The sequence below is a fragment of the Sminthopsis crassicaudata genome, chromosome 2 (assembly GCF_048593235.1).
Source record: "Sminthopsis crassicaudata isolate SCR6 chromosome 2, ASM4859323v1, whole genome shotgun sequence".
Classification (NCBI taxonomy): Eukaryota; Metazoa; Chordata; class Mammalia; order Dasyuromorphia; family Dasyuridae; genus Sminthopsis; species Sminthopsis crassicaudata.
The window spans coordinates 638,741,967-638,763,826 of record NC_133618.1 but is presented as its reverse complement, the minus strand read 5'-3'; positions in this window follow the sequence as shown (position 1 = coordinate 638,763,826).

Here is a 21,860-nt window from a genome sequence, read left to right as displayed (position 1 = left end):
CATCACCTGGTGATTATCTAAAGATAATGGAGCTGCTCCCACTGGACATTGCCCTTCCAATGAGTTATAAAACCTGTCCGTCGGAGCCAGTGCATCTTTGTCAAAAATCAAGAATTTAATAATATAAAAGGCTAGATTTAGAAGTTCTCTAGGGTTACCTGTGGCTCCCCCTTTGTTTTGTTTTTGGAAGAGCATCTTAATGTCTCTGTTTCTCCTCTCTACTATTGTCTGTCCTTGAGGATTAAAGGGCCATTCTTCAAGCATATTGCCCAATTGATAATTAGCCTTAAGTGCTCAGTTATCCAACCTCAGTGCATCAACTCAGTTTCAGCCCTTTACATAAAAGCAACACAATTATTTTAGAAATACAAATAAAATTCAATAAAAACAACAGCAAAAAAAATTGAGTAAGTATGGAAGACAGGAAAACTATAAGATAGTGCTGATGTGGGGAAAGCACATTGATATTATCTAAGTGTAATTGTGTGTTTTATCTGTGTTGTTACATATCCCCTGATTACATTTTTATCTAATTCAGACTGCCTGAGGAGAATCATTGGCTGTACATGAATGAATTAGTTGATGTTATAGAGTGCTATATTTCTAGTCATGATGACCCAACAAGTGTCTAAGAAACATTTTTTTTTCTTTTTCTTCTTATTCTTTAATTAAAGCTTTTTAATCTCAAAGTATATACATATATACATAGTTAATTTTTGACATTCACCCCTACAAAACCCTGTGTTCTATTTTTCCCTCCCTTCAAACAACCCCTCCCTCAGCCAATATATGCTAAAGGTGTGCAATTCCTCAATGTATTTTCCACAAATATGCTGCACAAGAAAAATCAGATCAAAAAGGAAAAAAAATGAGAAAGAAAACAAAATGCAAGTAGACAACAATAAAAAGTAAAAATATTATGTTGTGCATAGCATTTACACTCTTTCTGTTGTTGTTTGCTTGCATTTTTGTTTTTCTTCCCAGGTTATTTTTAGCTTTCTAAATATGATTTTTTCTCATGTAATGAGAGAATTGTATACATATGTACACATATATTGAATTCAAGATATACTTCAACATGTTTAACATGTATGAGACTGCCTGCCATGTAGATGAGGGGGTGTATGGAAGGAAAGGAAAAGTCAGAACAGAAGTGTTACAAGGGTCAATGTTGAGAAATTATCCATGCATATGTTCTGTCAATAAAAAGCTATAATAATAATAATAATAATAATAATAACAATAATAATAACAACAATAAAGAAAATATTATGTTGTCATCCACATTCAGTTTCTAATTTCCTCTCTCTGGATGCAGATAGCTTTCTTCATCACAATACCACTGAAACTGGTCTAAAATCATCTAATTTTTGAGGAGAGCCATGTCCATCAGAATTAATCATTGTATAATGTTGCTGTTGCCATGTATAATGATCTCTTGATTCTGCTCATTTCACTTAACATCAGTGTTATGGGCCAGAACTCTCAAACAAGGATTCTTACAAGGTGTTAAGTCAGTGGAATTGAGGAGACAATGGTTATCTAGTTTAGCATGGTGATTAATAGTTCTCTAAGTTCATTGTGATTGACTTACAATGGTTTCCTAGATATATAATGATTGGTTTATACTCAATGTACAGCACATAAACTGACTCAGAGCCAAAGAAGACAAATGGACTGGAGGCTGGAGCTCAAACTCTCAGAGCCAAGGAGATCTAGATTCATTCAATTCATCTCATACCACCATGGCTGGCCTGGCCTCCTGCACTTCCCCCATTAAGATGAAGGCCAATCTAAAAGACTGTCCCAAAATCTGGCCTGAGCCCCAGGCAAAGAAACTAGATTGTGAAGGAGCTAATAAAAGATTTGGACTTAAACACCTGACTATTCTCTTGGTGATTAATCTGCTGAAAGGAGGGCTGCTCCAAGATCTACAGAAAACCAACCAATATTAGATCTGATGTTTGCTAGTACCTTTAAAACACATGCTATTGCTCATTTTAAGGAAAACTCCATCTTTTCCTATACTCTCTAGTGTTAAATATGAATGTGTGTTAGATTTTGTCAAATGCTTTTTTCTGCATCTATTGAATAACCATAGGATTTTTATTAGTTTGGTTAATGAAATAGTCAATTATGCTAATAGTTTTCCTAATACTGAACCATCTCTGCTTTCCTGTTATAAGTCCTTCTTGGTCATTGTCTTGTCCTTGAGAAAACCTGTTGCAATCTCTTTGCCAATATTTTATTTAAGATTTTGGCATCAATATTCATTAGGGAAATTGGTCTATAATTTTCATCCTCTGTCTTGACCCAGGCTGGTTTCAGTAGCAGCCCTATGTCATAAAAATAATTTGATATACTTTGTTCTTCTACTTTGCTTATAATATCACCATTTATGCCTAATCATGAGCCCATTTCAACCTTAACTGGCATATGGTGTTAAATGTGGTCATTGCCTAGCTTCTTCCACAATAATTTCTATTCCCTATTTTCCCAAAGAGTTTGTATAATATTACAATTAACTTTTCTTTAAATTATTGCTAGAAAGCAAATCTGGCCCTGCAGAATTTTTTCTTAGGAAGTTTATTAATAGGTAGTTCTATTTCTTTTTCTAAAATGGTACTGTTTAAGTAATATGATTCCTTCTCTTTTAATCTGAGTAACGTATATTTTTGTAAGTATTTATTTCACTTAGGTTATCATATTTACTGGCATACAGTTGGGCAAAATAGTTCCTAAATATTGCTACAATTTTCATTGGTAAAAGTTCATCCTTATCATTTTTGATACTAACAATTTGATTTGCCTTTTTCATTTTTCTGATCAAATTAACTAAATGTTTATCTATTGTGTTGATTTCTTCATAAAACCAGTTATTAATTTTGTTTATTAGTTTAATACTATTTGTCTTATCTTGATTTCATTAGTCTCCTTTTTATTTTCAGAATTTCAAATTTATTATTTACTTGGGGATTTTTTATTTGTTCTTTCTCTAACTTTTTAAATTCCATGCCTAATTCATTGATCTTCTCTTTCTCTTATGTTGTAAAAGTAAACATTTAGAGATAATTTAGATATAAACTTCCTAAGAACTGCTTTGGCTATATCCAATAAATTTTGTTTTGTTGTCTCATCATTGTCCTTCTCTTGCATGAAATGATTATGCTTATCATTTGTTGTTTTACCCATTCATTCTTTAAGTTCCGATAATTTAATTTCCAATTAATTTTTGGTTCATGATTACATGTCATTTTTGTTGTATCATGATCTGAAAAAGATAATTACTATTTCTGCCTTTCTGCATTTGATTTTGAAATTTTCATGCCCTAATATATGGTTATTTTTTGTACAGGTTCCATAAAAGCCAATTTCTTTCTCCATTCAATTTTCTCCAAAGAGTTATCACACCTAACTTTTCTAAAATTCTATTTACCTCCTTAACTTTTTTCTTATATATTTTGTGGTTCTATTTATCAAGTTATGAGAGAGAGGTTGAGATGCTCCACTGATATATTTTTGTTGTCTATTTTTTCTTGTAGTTTGTTTAACTTCTCCTCTAGGAATTTGGATGCTATACCATAACTTGATCCATATAAGTTTAGTATTAATATTGCTTCATTATCTATGCTATACTTTAGCAAAATATAATTTCCTGCCTTATCTCTTTTAATTAAGTCTATTTTTTCTTTTGTTTGATCTGAATGAGGGCTACTATCCCTGCTTTTTTTTCACTTCATCTGAAGCATAATAGGTTCTGCTCCAAACGTTTACCTTTACTCTGTATGTACCACTCTGCTTCAAATGTGTTTATTGTAAACAAAATATTGTAGGATTTTGGCTTTTAATCCAGTCTGTTATCAGTTTCCTTTTTATGGGAGAGTTCATCCCTTTCACATTCACAGTTAAAATGACTAATTCTGTATTTCCTGCCATCTTATTTTAATACAAATTATGCTTTTTTTTTCTTTCCTTTCACCCTTTCCTTCCTTCCTAGTATTTTGTTTCTGACCACCACCTCCTTTAAACAACCCTACTCCTTTATTCCCCCTCCTTCTTTATTATACATTTCCTTCTAATACTTCTGTTGTCCTCTTATCCTGTTTGCCTCTTTTTCTTTCCCCTATCTCTTTCCATTTCTATAGGGTAAGACAAGTTTCTCTGTGAAACCAAATATGTCTGATGTTCTCTCTTTGAGCCTAATTTGATGAGAGTAAGATTCGCACAACATTTATCCCTCTCTCTTCTTTCCCTCAATTATAATGGGTCTTGTTTGCCTCTTCATGAAGTGTAATTTCCCTTATTTTACCTCAATTTGCCTCTTTTTCCAGTACAATCCCATTCCCACCTTTTTTACATAATCCCAATTAAATTAAATTATATTCATACATTCTAAGTATACCCATATAGAGATATATTTCTCGAGTTCTTTTTTTTTTTTTTTTTTTTTTTTTTTTTTTACCTTTTTATGCCTCTTTTGAATTCTGTATTTAGAGATCAAAATTTATGTTCAGCTCTGGCATTTTCATTAGATATAAATAACATTCACCTGCATCATTGAATATCCACCTTGTTCCCTGAAAGATAATGCTCAGTTTAGCTTGATAATTGATTATTGGCTGCAATTCATGTTCCTTTTTCTTGTGGAATATCAGAGTCCAGTCCCTTAGGTGGAAGCTGCCTGGTCCTAGCTTATTCTGATTGTGTTTACTCAATATTTAATTTGTTTCTTTCTGGGTTGCTTGCAGCATTTTTTTTCCTTGATCCATTAATTCTGAAATGCTTCTTCAATATTCTTTAGAATTTTCATTTGGGGGTCTCTTTCAGGAGGTGAGCAGTAAAATCATTCAATGATTATTTTACCTCCTGGTTCTAGGATATCATATCAGTTTTCCCTGATGATTACTTGAAAGATGATATCTAGGCTCTTTTTTTCTATCATAGTTTTCAAGAAGTCCATTAATCTTTAGATTGTTTCTTCTGTACCTATTTTCCTGTTAAGTTGCTTTTTCCAATGAGGTACTATAAATTTTCTTCTACTTTTTCATTTTTTAGTTTTGTTTTACTGATTCTTGGTGTCTAATTGAATCATTCATTTCCATTTGTTCAGTTCTAATTTTTAGTGAATAATTTTCTTTAGTTACCTTTTTTTAGATCCTTTTTTTAATTTGGCCAATTGAATTTTTAAATGAGTTCTTTTGTTCAATTGATTTTTTTTCCCCATTTCAGAAATTCTGTTTTCAAGGAGTTGTTTTCTTTTTCAATTTTGTCAAATCTATTGTTTAAGAGTTATTTGCTTTTTCCATTTCAATACATCTGTTTTGTAAAGAGTATGCTTCAGATAATGTGTTTCCTTTTCCATATTTTCCTGCAATGTTCCAATATTATTTCCCCATTTTTCTTTCAACTCTCTTTTAAGACCCATTTTGACTTTTTTCCAAGAAGTGCCTTGTGCAATGGAAGGCCTTCATCTGGAGATGATCTGCTTTTAATGTCCTCAAGGTTTGAGGTCTGTTCTTCTCTTTTTCTATAAAAAAAAAATTTTAGTCACAATTCTTTTTTGCTTTTATGCTCATTTTTATTAAAAGTTTGAAGTATGCTTTTAGGTCAAAGGGGACATTGTCCAAGCTTCCTCTACAGGAAATGGTGGCTGTACTTGGTTGATGCTGACTAACTTCCAGTGCTATGTGGGCATGGCCAGGTCTTGTGTTAATCTTGGGTTCATGTGCTCAATATTTGCCTTTTGTGTTGGATATCTCCCAGCTAACGTGCTGATCTACAGGCTTGCAACTAAGACATCATAGCCAATACTGCTGTATTTCCTCTCAATAGATTTCTGGAGTACAGACCCCACCCTGCCTTGAGTCTCTGCATTGTGCCTGGGCTCAGCCACTTCCCTTCATGATGATTAAAACTTTTCTTAAATTCTTCCAAAATATCTTCTGCTAAATATTTGTTACACTTCAAATATGTGTGGGTTCTGTCATTCCAAAACCAGTTCAGAGGCTTGATTTGGTGTTGATTTGTGGGACATCACGGGAGAATTCAGATAAAGGAATGCCTCCTCTCCCTATCTTGGCTACATCCTTTCCTTCTTTTGCAAAGCAATTGAGATGCACAGAGTTACACAGCTAGGAAGAGTTAATTGTCTGAGATCTTCTGGCTCCAGGGCCAGTACTGTATCCACTGCATCATCTATTTTCCCCTAACAATTATATTTCTAATTTGAAAGGGAAAGACACAGAATTTGAGCAAGTTATTGCACAATATCTATATTTTCCTATTTTCATTTAACTGAAATGAGAAATAAAGAAAAAGCAGAAATGTTTAAAATGTAACATTACCTTTTCTTTAGAATTATATAGCATGGCAGATAGGCACCTAGATGGCACAATAGATAAAGTACCAGGCCTAAAGATAGCAAGTCCTGAGATCACATTCTGCCTCAGACAGTTACTACTTATGTGACCTAAGGCAAATCACTTGATCCCATTTGCCTCAGTTTCTTTAACTGCAAAACGAGCTGGAGAAGGAAATTATAAAACACTCCAGTATTTTTTCCAAGAAAACTTTAAAAGTGGTCTTGAAAAGTAGAACATGATTGAAACTACTGAACAGAAATCAAAACTTAGTGGAAGAGTGATAAATTAGAAAGCAAAAAGTCTTCATTTTAAATATTTTTTGCAGAAGATTAGTAGCTGTTTAACACGAAAATAGCTCTCAAACACAAGAAGGGTATCTATGTTAATTCAACATTTGTTATTCACTACTATTTGCAAGTATTGTGTTAAGTATTGTGGATTTCATTATTGTAAACTCAAGGTGCTTATAATCTGAGAAAGAATGACAATACTCAAAGGAAAGGCAAAAATGGGCAAAGGGAAACCAAAGAATTCTCAAAGAAGTGCTGCTTGTGGGAAATGTTTGTACTGACCTCTTTTTCAAGATTTTTCCCAGATCCATGTCTGACCCTGATACTAACCTCTTGTTCATTTTAGGACATTCCTTCCAATTTATCCTGTATATATCTTATATGCACATCATTGTTTGCAAATTGTCTTCCTCATTAAGCAAAGTTTCTGAGGATAAGGCCCCTTTTTTCTTATTTTCTTTATACCCCAGGTCTCAGGTACAATACCTAGCATTGTAGTTAGCATTTAATAAATGTTTTTTTTTGACTGACTACCTGGACTAAACAATGGAAATTTCATCAAATAGCTGTCTAGGGACAACCTTGGATGATCGTGCTTACCTACCCCAATCCTGATATAGACCAGTGCATCAATGTAGTAAACACTTCTTAGAGAAGTCACATCTGACATCTTATGGTATAGATTATAGAATGTTGCCATATAAAAGGCCTCACATGGAGAAGAACTGAAATATTCATAAAGGCAGATAAGAAGGATAACAGGAAAAAAAAAACAGTGAGAGAAATATGGAGAAAATAAATGCTACTTGATAAAAATTGAACAGTTATAAAGAAAGAAAAATATGTAAAACAGTTTGGCATCATGGAAAAACAAGGTCAAGGACATGCCTGAAAAGACACACTAATCTGGTTAAAGCATGGGTTTTAAGAGGGTCTTCTAGGATTGGTTCATCTAGCTGTATGCTCTTGGAAAGGTAACATCTCATTGAATTTGTGTGTGTGTTCAGTTGCAAAATGTTACATTTGAAGTGGGAAATCTTCAAATTTATCCACATCAAATAATTTATGAATTTTTATTGTTTGAGAAACACAATATTTTTTGAGACAGAGACAGAGAGAAAGATAGAGACAGAGATAGAGAAAGAGAAAGAGAGAGAGAGAGACAGATAAAGACAGAGAGAGGCAGAGAGACACAGAGAGAAAGACAGAGACAGAGAGAGACAGAGAGACAGAGAGAGACAGAGAGAGAGACAGAGAGAGAAGTGTAGAGGGCCAGAACTCTGAAAGAGTATAGTTAAGACTCAGTATGATTGATGAGATAATGATTATCTAGCTAAGTACATACTTAATGTCATACTTAATGTGATGTAATGATGTAATGATCCACAGCTAGCCCATGCTCAGTATGGTGCAGTGATATAATCCTACTGAAGTGTTTAAGGGCAGAGGGAGGGACACAGAGATCTCGCAGCCACAACTCTCAGCCACAGACACAAGAAAGTAAGCCAGATTCCAGACTCCATCTTTGACCTGCTATGTGGCCCTCCTCCCTCCTTCACTTCTGCACTAAGACTAAGGATTCCAGCTGATCCTGAGGTCCTCCAAAGAGCTAGTAAGGGCATTTCAGAGAAGTGCTCTTGGTGGTGGTTTGAGTAACAAACCAGATAGACTATTTAAATCTCCACAATGAAAACATTTCTACCTGTTTTCAGGTGTTATTGTTACTCAAATGCTCCATAAAATCTGATCACATTATTTTAGCTGATACAATTATTTCTTTATTGATCCAAATGGGACTTTCTGGGAATTATGATCAAAGAAACTGCAAAAAAAATCTATTTTCTATGCAAGCATTATTATTATACTCATAAACCCCTCCTATGTAGGCTGATAAAATAACTTTTAGAATATGCATAAAAACTAAATTTTACAGAAAAAGAACAGGACTGGAAGATATAATATAATATAATATACTTCTTTTTTATGCATGTTTAATGATTTGATTTGCCATGAGTTTTAGAAGTGTAATCACCAGTAATATCAGAAGACGTGATTGAGTGGATAAATTGCTGACTGTATGACCTGGCTTCAGATTCTACCTCAAGACATAGACGAAATAGCTCATTAGAATTTTATTTCTACTTCTTTTTAGTTCTAGTGATCTTGAATAAATTGCTTAATTTCTCTAGATCTCAGTTTCTTTATCTGTAAAATGGGGAAACTAAAGTAGATAACTCTGTGAAGACTCTTTTAACTCTAGATCTAAGATTATCAACCATTTCATTTTTCTTATTCTCAGTTTTCTCATCAGCAAATTGGGATTAATGCAGTTCCTATACCCTGGGCTCTTTTAATTATCAAATGCACATACCACATTTTTCAAACAATAAAGTGGGTAAGTTTTTACAAAGAATAGAATTGAACTTTGTATACTTGATTTACTCAAAGTCACATAAACTAGATAGCATAAATAGGATTAGTCCACAGATTCTCTGATTTGAAGTAAAAATTTTGGCCTTTCCCCCCCACAAAGACTCATTGGTACTTGAAGCTGTATTTTGGGGAAATACAATGGTCTGGGAAGTAGACAATTTTTAGAAATTTTTAGAAAATTTATAAAAATTTCTATAAATTTATAATAAAATTTTGAAACTGTTTCTACCCATATGGTAAAATCTAAAGACTGAAATAAGTTGTATATACATTGACTTATGAGTATTTTCCTTATTTCAAGTAATAATATATAATATATCAAATATATGCATATATTATATATAATAAATTTCCCATTAAAAAAATCTGAAAACACCCAAGTATTTATTTCCATGAATCTTCATCTAGACAAGCAAACATGCCTTTCATAGAGTGTACAAATATTTTTCAGACCTTTACATAAGAAAGGTGGAGTAGTTAAATAGATAGCTCATTGTCCATTCAGGGCAAACTGTGTTTACCTAGTTATTCAGTGTTACTGACACTCATCAAGTGACACTAGGGAAACTGTTAACTTTTTGCAATGGTTAACATGTAAAATATTCTAAACAGTACATACAGAACTAGTAGCTAAAGATTCTTTATAACATCAACATTTTTTCCTCAGGAAAATTGAACATCCTGATTGCATCTGATCTATTTTCTATAGCTGTATAAGAGCCCAATGAAATATTAGATCTAGATTTTATAAATTGATCCAGTACCATAAACTAAAACAATTTTACTATACTCATTCTACAATTAAACATGTATCGAGATTAATAAGATCTTATTTGGGAATCAAAAGGTTATTGCTAAGTGTGGACTTAATCATTAATAGTTTGGTTCCAAATACTTAAGAGTCATTATTAGCTGAGATTAGGTTTAATTAATAAGAGGACTATTGGAAAAGAAGAAAAGCTACAAGTGTTTTCATAGCATGGAAGACAGGCAGATATTTGGGTTACCATTTCCAGAAATCAGAACTTTAAAATATGTACCCACCAAAGGAATTACAAAGCACCTAGGGTATACAAAAACACCCTAATTTGATCCATATATGTCCCTCAACTCTCTTGTACTAATCTAAAGTTCTAATGTACATATTACTTTTGTAATGCCTGCTATAGAAATTGTCCAAATTTTTTCAGCTACTATCACATAGACTTAGCTATCCCCTAATCAAAAGGAACTAGGAAAATTCATTTATTACTCCCTATTTCTTATCTATGAGATAAGAGGGAGGAAAGGTGACACCAGATGGTGATGCAGAGGCTACAGGAATCACATGACTTGCTGATGAATGTTATTTTTAAGTACAAGTAGATGAAATCATTTTGTATTTACTGTGGTCCTCAGGATCCCTTAAACTTAATATGTTTAACCTGAGTTGACTTTTGTCATTAATGATGAAAACTTGACTAGAGGGAAACATAGTTTGTGACAAATTTCACTATGAAAGAAATTTAATTGGAGCTGATTCAAATACCTATCTTATTCTAGGTAGGAGGAAAACAATTCCTTGGTAACAGTCATGTTTTTTTCTGGCAAGATTCTCATTGGAACACAAGGTAAACTTAGAATGACATTTGAGGCCTTTCTTGAGTATATAACATTGGAGAGGGTTTTTTCCATGGCACTCAGACTAATTAGAAAATCCAGCCTCTGAATTAATTATGGACTGGCAGAACCCACAAATGTTGGGAGTGTAACAAACTGGCTGCATCCCATAAACCTTAAAATGCACAAAAGCAGAAAAATTAAATATACCATTTTTTGGATCATTATAAAATAAAATTACATGAATAAAATAATATAAAAATAGAGTAAATTTAATTGGAAAATAAATACTTTAATCCTAAGATTTGAGAGGGTAAAGAAACAATGAATAATTTTCAAAGAAACAATGAATAATTAGAGAATCACATAATAATTAAAGAATCACAACAATGAGACAATGGATCAGAATTTATGGGATACAGCCAAAGCATAATTTAGGATAAAATGTATATCTTTAAATGATTAAATAAAGAAAGAACAGATCAATGATTTGAGAATACAATTTTTAAACAGATAGAGAGGGGGCAGAGCCAAGATGGGGGAGAGAACACACATTTCTTTCTGACCTCTTCACAAGACCCTCAGACTACTTAGCAAATCCAGCCTCTGAATTTGTTATCGGCTGGCAGAATCTACAAATTTTGGGAGTGTAACAAATTGCAAGTAGAAGAGAATTTCACATATCTCCCGAAAAGGTCTGTTTCAATCAGGTATGGAGGGAAGTGGGCCAAGCACTAACAGGACAAGCACAGACACCAGTTCAAGCAGCACACAGACCCAAGGCAGTATGGGCTCTATAGGCCTGAGTCTCTACAGGGAGGACTCTACATCAGTGTTGGCTACTCTGCCATGGTTGCAAGCCAGAAGATCAGCAGTGAAGTTATAAAACATCCAAAACAAACACAAAAGGTAAAGAGTGAACCCCAAAATTCCAGAATCTCATGTGTCCTTGTCATACCCACACAGCACCAGGAGTGAGTCAGCACAAAGTCAGCACAGGTGCTGCCACTTGCAAAGGAAGATTGCCATAAAAGCAGATCTCAATTAAAAAAAAAAAAATAGTAAAAAAGCAAGAAGATCTCTGGCCATTGATAGGTTTTTATGATGAAAGAGAACAGATTTTTAAACTCTGAAGAGACTAAAAGCAGATTGTCTCCAGTGTCTCCAGAAGAAACACCAAAGGGTGCTTATAAGTTGGTCCCCATCATACAAGGCTCAACACCAAGAAATTTTTAAAAGATCTTAAAAGAGAGCTAGAAGAAAAATGGGGAAAGGAAATTAGAAGTTTGCAACAGGTTTTGGAAAAGGAAACACAGAAATTATCTAAAGAAAATTCATTACAAAATAGACTTAGTAAAATGGAAAAAGCATATAACTCCTTACAAAATAGATTTGACAAAACAGAAAAAGAAAACAACTCCCTGTAAAACAGAATTTGTGAAATAGAAAAAGAAACTAACTCCTTAAAAAAAGAATTTGTGAAAAGTAAAAAAAAAAAAAAAATATATATATATATATATATATATGTATATATATATAATACATATTATATATATATATGCATATATATATAAAACAAAACAACTCATTTAAAAATTCAATCACACAAATATCAAAAAAACTAAAAAAAAGTAAATGAAGAAAATAATTCACTAAAAATCAGAACTGAACAAATGGAAATGAATGACTCAATGAGACATCAAGAATCAGTTAAGCAAAACCAAAAAATGAAAAATTCAAGAAAATGTAAAATACCTTATTAGAAAAACAACCTGGAAAATAGATTTAGGAGAAATGATCTAAGAATTATTGGACTTTCTGAAAAACAAGATTAAAAAATAAAAGAGCCTAGACTTTTTTTTTTTTTTTTTTTTTTTTTGATGAGGCAATTGGAGTTAAGTGACTTGACTTGCTCAGGCTCACACAGCCAGAAAGCATTAAGTGATTAAGTGTCTGAGGCCAGGTTTGAACTCAGGTCCTCCTGATTTCAGGGCTGGTGTTCTATCTACTCTGCCACCTACCTGCCCCCAGACATCATCTTTCAGGAAATCATCAAGGAAAACTGCCCAGACATCCAAGAACCAAAGGACAAAATAGCCATTGAAAGAATTCAGTGATCACTTCCTGAAAGAGACCCGAAATGAAAACTTCAAGGAATATTGTAGCTAAATTTCAGAACTATCAGACCAAGGAAAAAATATTGCTAGCAGCCAGAAAGAAACAATTCAAATATAGAGGAGCCACAATCAAGATGACTCAGGACCTAACAGCTTCTACCTTAAAAGATCAAGAGGCCTGAAATCTGATATTCTGAAAAGCAAAGGAAATGGAACTGCAGCCAAGAATCAACTATTCAGCCAAATAGAGCAGCATATTTCAGGGAAAAAAATGGACATTCGATAAAAAAAGTGAATTTCATCTATTTCTAATGAAAAGTCTAGAGCTGAATAGGAAATTGGATCTTAAAATGTAGAACTCAAAAAAGATACTAGAGGAAGAGAGGTGATTCTACTGGATGAGGAAAATGTAGTTAACATGGAGTAAATTACATGTCATGTGGAGGCAAAGACCTATGGTAATTGAGGGAAAAGGGGAAGATAAGTATTATACAAATCATGCTTTTGTCACATTGGGCTCAAAGAGAGAATATTTCTCTTTAGATACATTTAAATTCACAAAGAAGCTTGTTTTACCATATAAGGAAGTAGGAGGAGAAAGGGAAATGGAAGGGAAGAGGCTAATAGAAGGAAGAACAGAAGTAGAAGAGGAAAAGTATAAGAAAGACAAAGGGGCTGCAAAATGAGAGGAATGTTTGAGGGAGGAGGTGATCAGTGACAAAATACGGGGGAGGAAGGAAAGGGAGAAAGGAAAGAGAAAAATATAACTGGGGGTAAAAATGAGGGCAGAAAATACAGAGTTAGTAATTTTATCTGTGAATATGAATGAGATTAACTTTCCCATAAAACAGAAGCAGATAGCAGATTAAAAGAAAAGCCAGAATCCAACAATTTGTTGTTTACAAGAAACACATTTAAAGCAGAGTGATATATACTGAATAAAGGTAAGAGGCTGGACCAGAGTTTATTATGCTTCAGCTGAGGTAAAAAGAAAACAAAAACAAACAAAAACAAACAAAAACAAACAAACAAACAAACAAACAAACAAAAAAAAAAAAAAACAGGGGTAGAAATCCTCATCTCATATCAAGCAAAAACAAAAATAGAATTAATTTAAAAAATAAGGAAGGAAAACACATCCTATTTAAAGGTACCATAGATAATGAAGCAATACAATACTAAGCATATATGCACCAAGTGGTATAGCATCCAAATTCCTAGAGGAAAAGTTAAGAGAACTGATAGAAGAATTGGACAATAATGAGGGATCTCAAATTTACTCCCTCAGAATTAGATAAATTAAAATGCAAAATTAATAAGAAATAAATTAAGGAGGCAAATAAAATCCTAAAAAAATTAAAGATGATAGACCTTTGAGGAAAAAAATTGATACAAAAAAGTTTTTTTTCTCAGTAGTATGTGTTACCTATGAAAAAATTGCCATACATTAGGGCATTAAAAACCTTAAAATTAAATGTAGAAAGGCATAAATAATAAATGCATTTTCACAGATCATGATGCAATAAAATGCTAGGAGAAAATAGACCAAAAATGAATTGGGAACTAAATAATCTAATTCTAAAGAATGAGTAGGTGAAACAATACATCTCAGACACAATCAATAATTTCATCCAAAAGAATAACAATGAGATAACATACCAAAATTTGTGAGATTAAGCCAAAGCAGATAGTAGGGCAAATTTCTATGTCTACATACTTACTTGCATAAAATAAGGTAATAGACCAAAGAATTTGGGCTTGCAATTAAAAAAGCTAGAATAAAAACAAATTAAAATTCCCCAATAAAATACCAAATTTGAAATTCTGAAAATAAAAGGAGAGATTTAAACATTTGAAAGTAAGAATAATGTTGAATTAATAAATACTTAAGAGTTAGTTTTATAAAATAACAACCACAACCACAAAATCACTAAGCTTTAGCTAATTTGGTTAGAAAAAGGAAAGAAGAAAATCAATTCATTAGTCTCAAAAATGAAAGGGGAGAATTTTCCACTAACAAATAAAAATAACAGCAATAATTAGGAGTTATTTTGTCCAACTATATGTCAATAAATTTGATAATCTCAGTGAAATTGAGGAATACTTACAATATAGATTGCACAGATTAATAGGAGATGAAATAAATTACTTAAATAGTTCCATTTTAGAAAAATAAATAGAACAAGCTATTAATAGTTCCCTAAGAAAAAACCTTCAGGGCCAGATGGATTCATATGTGAATTCTAACTATTATTTAAGGAAGAATTATTTCTCATACTATGAAACTTTTTGAAAAAATAGAGAAAGAAGGAGTCCTACCAAAATAATTTCATGCCACAGACATGGTGCTGGCACCTAAATCAGGTAGGGTGAAAACAGAGAAAGAAAACTATAGACCAATTTCCCTAATAAATATTAATGCAAAAATCTTAAATAAAATATTGGCAAAGAGATTACAAAACATTATCCCCAGGATAATAAACTATGACCAAGTAGGATTTATACCAGATATGCAGGCTGGTTCAATATAAGGAAAACTATTAGCATAATTGACTATATTAATAAAGAAACAAAGACATATGATTATTTTAATAAATGTAGAAAAAAGTATTTGATAAAATCTAACACCCATTCCTATTAAAATAATAATAAAATAAAAAACAAAATAATAATAATAATAATAGAATTAAAAATAAAATTAAAAAAATAAGAGAAAAGTATAGGAATAGATAAAGTTTTCCTTAATATGATCAGTAGCATGAATATAAAACTATCAGCAAGAATAGTATGTAATGGGGCGAACTAATGCCATTACTAATTATTGGAATTAGAAATTCATAATAATTCCTAACTCTATTGACCTGGGATGCAATGGAACAGTAATCAAACTCCCACTCAGTTGCAAAAATTTTCCAGTGACCTTCTGAATACTTTCTGATGTCCCTAACCTAGGAGATACAGAAGCCTTTCTCACTGCTCCTGTTTCAGAGATGCTGTAGATCTGTGACACTGGGGTCCAGGTGGGATTTGGGGCCAAGGCCAAGTCTGTGCTGGAATTGTGTGCTGGAGCCTCGCTCTGGTTTCACAGACTTTTTCTGCTGATCTTCAAGTGTCCTCTTTGGTGACTCTGGGCTGAGAGATCTGGAACCCACCCAAGCTGGGTCTGGGACTGGGGCTGTGCTGTGCTGGTGTACCCTGCAGTGAAACTGCATGCTGGACTCCCACCCTGGTGTCACAATCTTTATTTTATGAGCTTCTGGGTCACCTTCCACTGAAAAATGTTCTACTCTGGTTTTTGGGGTGTCCTGATTCTCTAAAATTTGTTTAGAGTTATTATTTAAAGGAATTTGGAGCAGTTTGGGGGAAAGATTGGGTGAGTTCCTGCTTTTATTCCACCATTTTGGATCCATGATGTGATACTATTATACTAAAAGAAATAATGAGCAGAATGCTCTCAGAAAAAACCCTGGAAAAAATTTCCCTGAAGTGATACAAAAAGAAGTATACTATGTAAACAGTAATGGCAATATTATAACTAAGATCAGCTATGAATAACTTGGCTGTTCTCAGCAATACAGTGATCCAAAACAACTGAAGGATTTATGACAAAAAATCCAATTCATAACCAGAGAAATACCTAATTGTGTCTGAGTATATTTGAGCATATTTTTTTTTTCTTTTTTTCAGGGAAGTTTTCTAAGTTTTCTTTCACAACATGACCTTTATGGAAATGTTTTTTTCAAGATTCACATATACATTCTCAATTAAGAGATATTGGGAGGATGGAAGATAAAGAATCTAGAACTCAAAATTTTAAAAACAAATATTAAAAATTGTTTTACATATAACAGGGGGAAAATAAAATGCTAAAAAAGCATGAAAATGGAAAAAAAATAAGTTATTATGTAGCTTCAGACATTTTCTAGTTCTGTGACCCTGGATTCACTTAAGCTCTGTTTGCCTAAGTTTCCTCAGTTATAAAGTGAGGATATAATAGCACCTAATTCTGAGAATTCTTCTGAGTATCAGATAAGATAATGATTCTAAAGTGCATAGCAAAGTGTGTTGTATATGGGAAGCACTATTTAAATGTAGGCTATTATTATTAGGCTATCTATTCAAAGTCATTATTGCTAATGTTCTTTCTCCCTCTGGAGTATATATTTCAGGCATTCTCTTTGCCTTCACAACACAGAACATCTTTCTTGTATCATGATAGAGCTCATGTAGGTTCACTTAAATTGTGGCTAGTGTGTCACTGGTCAGGTAAGATTCTTACTTCTTACTTCAGGGTCAGCTTAGAATTGCCCTTTTCATTAGATCCTTTTTAAATCTCCCAGTTCAAATATTTGCTAGTAGGTGGCTTTGAAGACACTGATCACTTTCTATACTCCATATAAAAGCATGGAATGTTTCATTTCCCCATTTTTAACTTTTAGAATACCTGGCTCCATTCAAGCCTTAAGTAAAATACTACCTCCTTTATGATGTATGTCCTGATCCCTCCAATTATCATAGCTCTCTGTCCTAAATTAACAGATATTTTCTTTGAAATATTTTATGTACTTATTCATGAACATGCTACATACTTTAAAAGCCTCTAATTCGCTTGAACACAGGGACATTCTCACCTTTGCATTTGTAACTCACACAGTGACCAGCTCATAGTAATTGTTCAATAAATGCTTGATGGTTGTTATATACATAAGTGTATATATATGAGAGAGAAAGAGACTGAAAGACAGAGAGTGATAGAACATAAATTCAGTTGAGCAGTTCATAATAGAACTAAACTTACAGAGAATAGCCTCTGTCTTGACACTTGTCTTTTTCCAGGAAATAAAATGGTCAAAGCATGACTTACAAAGCTATTAAAATGTATACATGGACCTCAGGAGAGAAGACCCACTGAAGTACTAGCATGAAAAAAGGACAACCAAGAAGGAAAGAAGTAAAGCAAAACTAACAAAAAATTGCAGATTAAAAAAATGATAGTGATACTTAATTTGATTTGCCATGTAGCTTCCTTTTCCAATTTTTTCTATCTCCCTCCAATTTACACTGGCTTCCATTCTTCAGGAGAGCCCCAGATTTGTGATGCTTAGTGAAAACATCTGTTGTAAATCACTCCAAGATAGTTCAGCAAACTTGTCCCCAGGAGGACATTAATAGGGAATATGGAACTTGCAGATATTTGACTTTAACATCTTTCTGGATAAGCCTTATCCCCATTAATCTCTATATTCAGGGAATGAGCCTTATCTGATGAAAGAACAACTTTTTCCTCTAACTTCACCATGGCTAATTTAGTCATAAATCTTTGTTTCCTCATTCATCAAACCAGGTATATTTTTGATATTTGAATTGTGTATTGAATTATGCCCATTTCCCCAGTGCTTTTGATAATGATTCAAAGAAAAGTAAACTGAAAAATGAATGCTTCATTGGCTCTGTCATTTTAATGCTTAGTAACAAGAATAAATTAAAATCCTATTATATGGATTGGAAGACAAGCTGAGCAGAAAATTGAATTATTTTGCAGATTATAAACTTTCAATAACAGACCATAAATAACAAAATATTGTGTTCTTGATTTCATTTTAAATCTCTTGTTTGATCCTAATTGCAAATGAGGTCAAAAGTGAACTTTTCAATGGGTAAAAATGATTTCTATCTCATGTAAAATAAGACAGCCTGAAAAATGGCTTAACAATGGTTACTCGTTTCTAAAATATTTTTCTTGAAAAATGCAATTAATTATCATTTAGTATAATTCAATAATATTTATCAAATATTTTCTGAATGCATTTTATTAGGCTTTGGGGATATATGTCTTGAGATAGTAGAATGAAGTCTGTGAATTGATAATGATATCTGGGTTTAAATTTTTTGCATCATTATCTGAAAAAATGCATTTACTATTTCTGACTTTCTGTATTAGATTGTGAGTTGTTTATGCCCTCATAGATGGTCAATTTTTTTGTAGATTCCACACATCACTGAGAAAAAGGCATATTCCTTTCTATCCCCATTCAAATTGTTTTATCATATCTATCTTTTCTAAAATTATATTCACCTGGAGGCGGAGCCAAGATGGCTGAGAAGAAACACACCACTCTGTGAATGTCCTCACTCCCTCACAACCAATTAGATAAATTAAGTCTCAAAATAAGCCCAGGACTTATAGATACCACAAGGACTGGAAGCACGACTTACCAGCTGAAGAGAATCTGGAGTTTCAGTTGAAAAGGTCAGTCCCTAGGGGAGGAAGAAGAGAGGCCAGCACAGACGGCTGGGTGCCCGCATACTGCACCCATTGCGCTGGGAAGGGCTCTGGGATCAGAGAAGCCACTGAGGTAAAGGAATCTGGCACAGGCTGTTAGCTCTTCTCTGCTAATTATTTAGCAGTTCAGAAGAGAAAGCCAAAATATTTTAAAACTCAGATTAGATTTTCCCCGGACCTTGGAGGTGACTCAGCAGATCTCGGCACCAGGGGGTGTGGCCTCAGCTACCACCTGAGAATAGTTAAGAGATTGACAAGTGGGTGGATACGGCCCAAGGCAAAACACACTGCCTAGTTTAGCTGGAGGGAGTGGAACTCAGCTCCAGGACGTCCCAGAGAAGCAGAACCTTTGAACTAGGGACCGCGGTTTCTGGCAGACACTTCCAGTTTGAGGACAGGGGCTTTTCACATCACCTGCTGCAGACATCCATGCCCCACCCGGACACATAGGCTGGGCTTTGTGCTGTCTTTACTATTCAATGCCCTCAAGCACAGCAGTGCTAATCACCTCTGAGGCACTTCCAGGGAGGGGGTGAGGAACTCTCTCCCAGAGCTCTATCTTAGCTCAGGTGCAGGAGCCCCTGCATCCATAAGGTCTGGGAGGAAGCTGGTAAAGAAGTAAATAAATAATTTCCTACCCCAGGGACAGACCCCAAAAGATTTTTTAAATATGAGCAAACAGGCCAGAAAAACCATAGATTCTTTCTACACAGAGAAAGAGCGGGTATCCAACCCCGAGGAAGTTAACAGCAGAGAGACAGCAGATAACAACCTAAAGGGGAACGATTCCTGCCCCCCATCATATAACTCTCTCCTAGAAGAAACTCTTAAAAAATTAAGGGAGTTTGAAGAAAAATGGGGAAAGGAAAGGGAAGCTATGATAGAGAATAACAACGTCCTGAAATTGGAGTTGGAAAAAATAAAGAATTCACAGGAGATGCAGGGAAACAAAATTTATGAATTAGAAAAGGTTAAAAAGACACAGGAAAGTAGGATTTCTGAATTGGAAAAGATAAAAAAGTCTCAAGAAAATAGAATTTCTGAATTGGAAAAAGAAAATAATTCTCAAAAAAAAAATTAGGGAAATGGAAAAAATTCAATAGAGCAAAATAATTCATTTAAAAACGAAATTGGGCATTTACAAAAAGAACTAAAAACTGTGAAAGAAGAAAATAACTCCTTAAAAGTCAGGATGGAACAAATAGAAATGAATGATTCACAGAGAACCCAAGAATCAGTCAAACAAAACAAAAAAAATGAGAAGCTGGAGAACAACGTCAAATACTTACTGGGAAAATCTATAGACCTGGAAAATAGATCTAGGAGAGATAATCTGCGGATTATTGGACTTCCAGAAAAGTATGACCAAAAAAAGAGCCTAGATTCTATTTTACAGGAAATTATCAAAGAGAACTGTCCAGAGATAATAGAAACAGAAGGGAAAGTAGATGTGGAAAGAATTCATCGAACTCCTTCTGAAATAGACCCTAAAAAAAGAACACCATGGAATATTGTGGCTAAGCTGCAGAATTACCACACAAAGGAGAAAATCCTGCAAGCAGCTAGAAAAAAACAATTTAAATACCAAGGTGCCACAATAAGGGTCACCCAAGATCTGGCTGCCTCCACATTAAAAGATAGAAGGGCCTGGAACCTGATATTCCGTAAGGCAAAAGATCAAGGACTGCAACCAAGAATGAACTACCCAGCTAAGTTTAGCATCTTTTTCCATGGAAGAAGATGGTCATTCAATGAAAGAGAGGAATTCTATATGTTTCTAAGAAAAAAACCAGATTTAAACAAAAAATTTGATCTACATCCACAAGACTGAAGAGAAACAGAAAAAGGTACAGAGAGCCCTTGAGAACTGTAACTCTGTTGTGGGTATATAAAAAGTACTCAAGGATAATTTGATTTTACTGATATAAAAGAAAAAAAGGGGGGTGTAGTAAAGGGAAGGAGGTCGGTTCAAAAAAAGGGGAAGGAATGATAAAAAGAGGGAAACTACATCCCAGGAAGAGGCATAGAAAATACACCATATGTGAGGGAATTTAGTAAGGGGGAGAATCATTGTGTGAATCTTACTCTCATCAGGAGAGGCTCAAAGAGTAAATAATTAACATATTTGTTTTTCAGAGAATTTTCTCTCTCCTCATTAAAAGGGGGGAGAGGAAAAGGGAAAAGGAAAAGGAGAATAAGTGAAGGGACTTAGAGGGAGGGGGGAGGGATACTAAAAAAAAAAAAAGGAGGGTTGCGCATCGCAAGGGGGGTCTGTAAATTAAATATCGGGGAGGGGGATCAGGGGGGTCAAGGGAAAAAAGCATAATCTGGGGATAATAGGATGGCAGGAAATACAGAATTAGTAATTTTAACTGTAAATGTAAATGGGATGAACGATCCCATCAAACGGAGACGGATAGCAGATTGGATCAAAAAGCAGAACCCTACAATATGTTGTCTACAGGAAACACACTTAAAGCAGGGAGATACATACAGAGTAAAGGTAAAAGGTTGGAACAGAGCCTATTATGCTTCAGGTAAAGCCAAAAAAGCAGGGGTAGCTATCCTTATCTCAGATCAAGCAAAAGCAGAAGTAGATCTCGTTAAAAAAGATAAGGAAGGAAACTATATCCTGCTGAAAGGTAGCATAAATAATGAAGCCATATCAATACTAAACATATATGCACCAAGTGGTATAGCATCTAACTTTCTAAAGGAAAAGTTAAGAGAACTGCAAGAAGAAATAGACAGTAAAACTATAATAGTGGGAGATCTC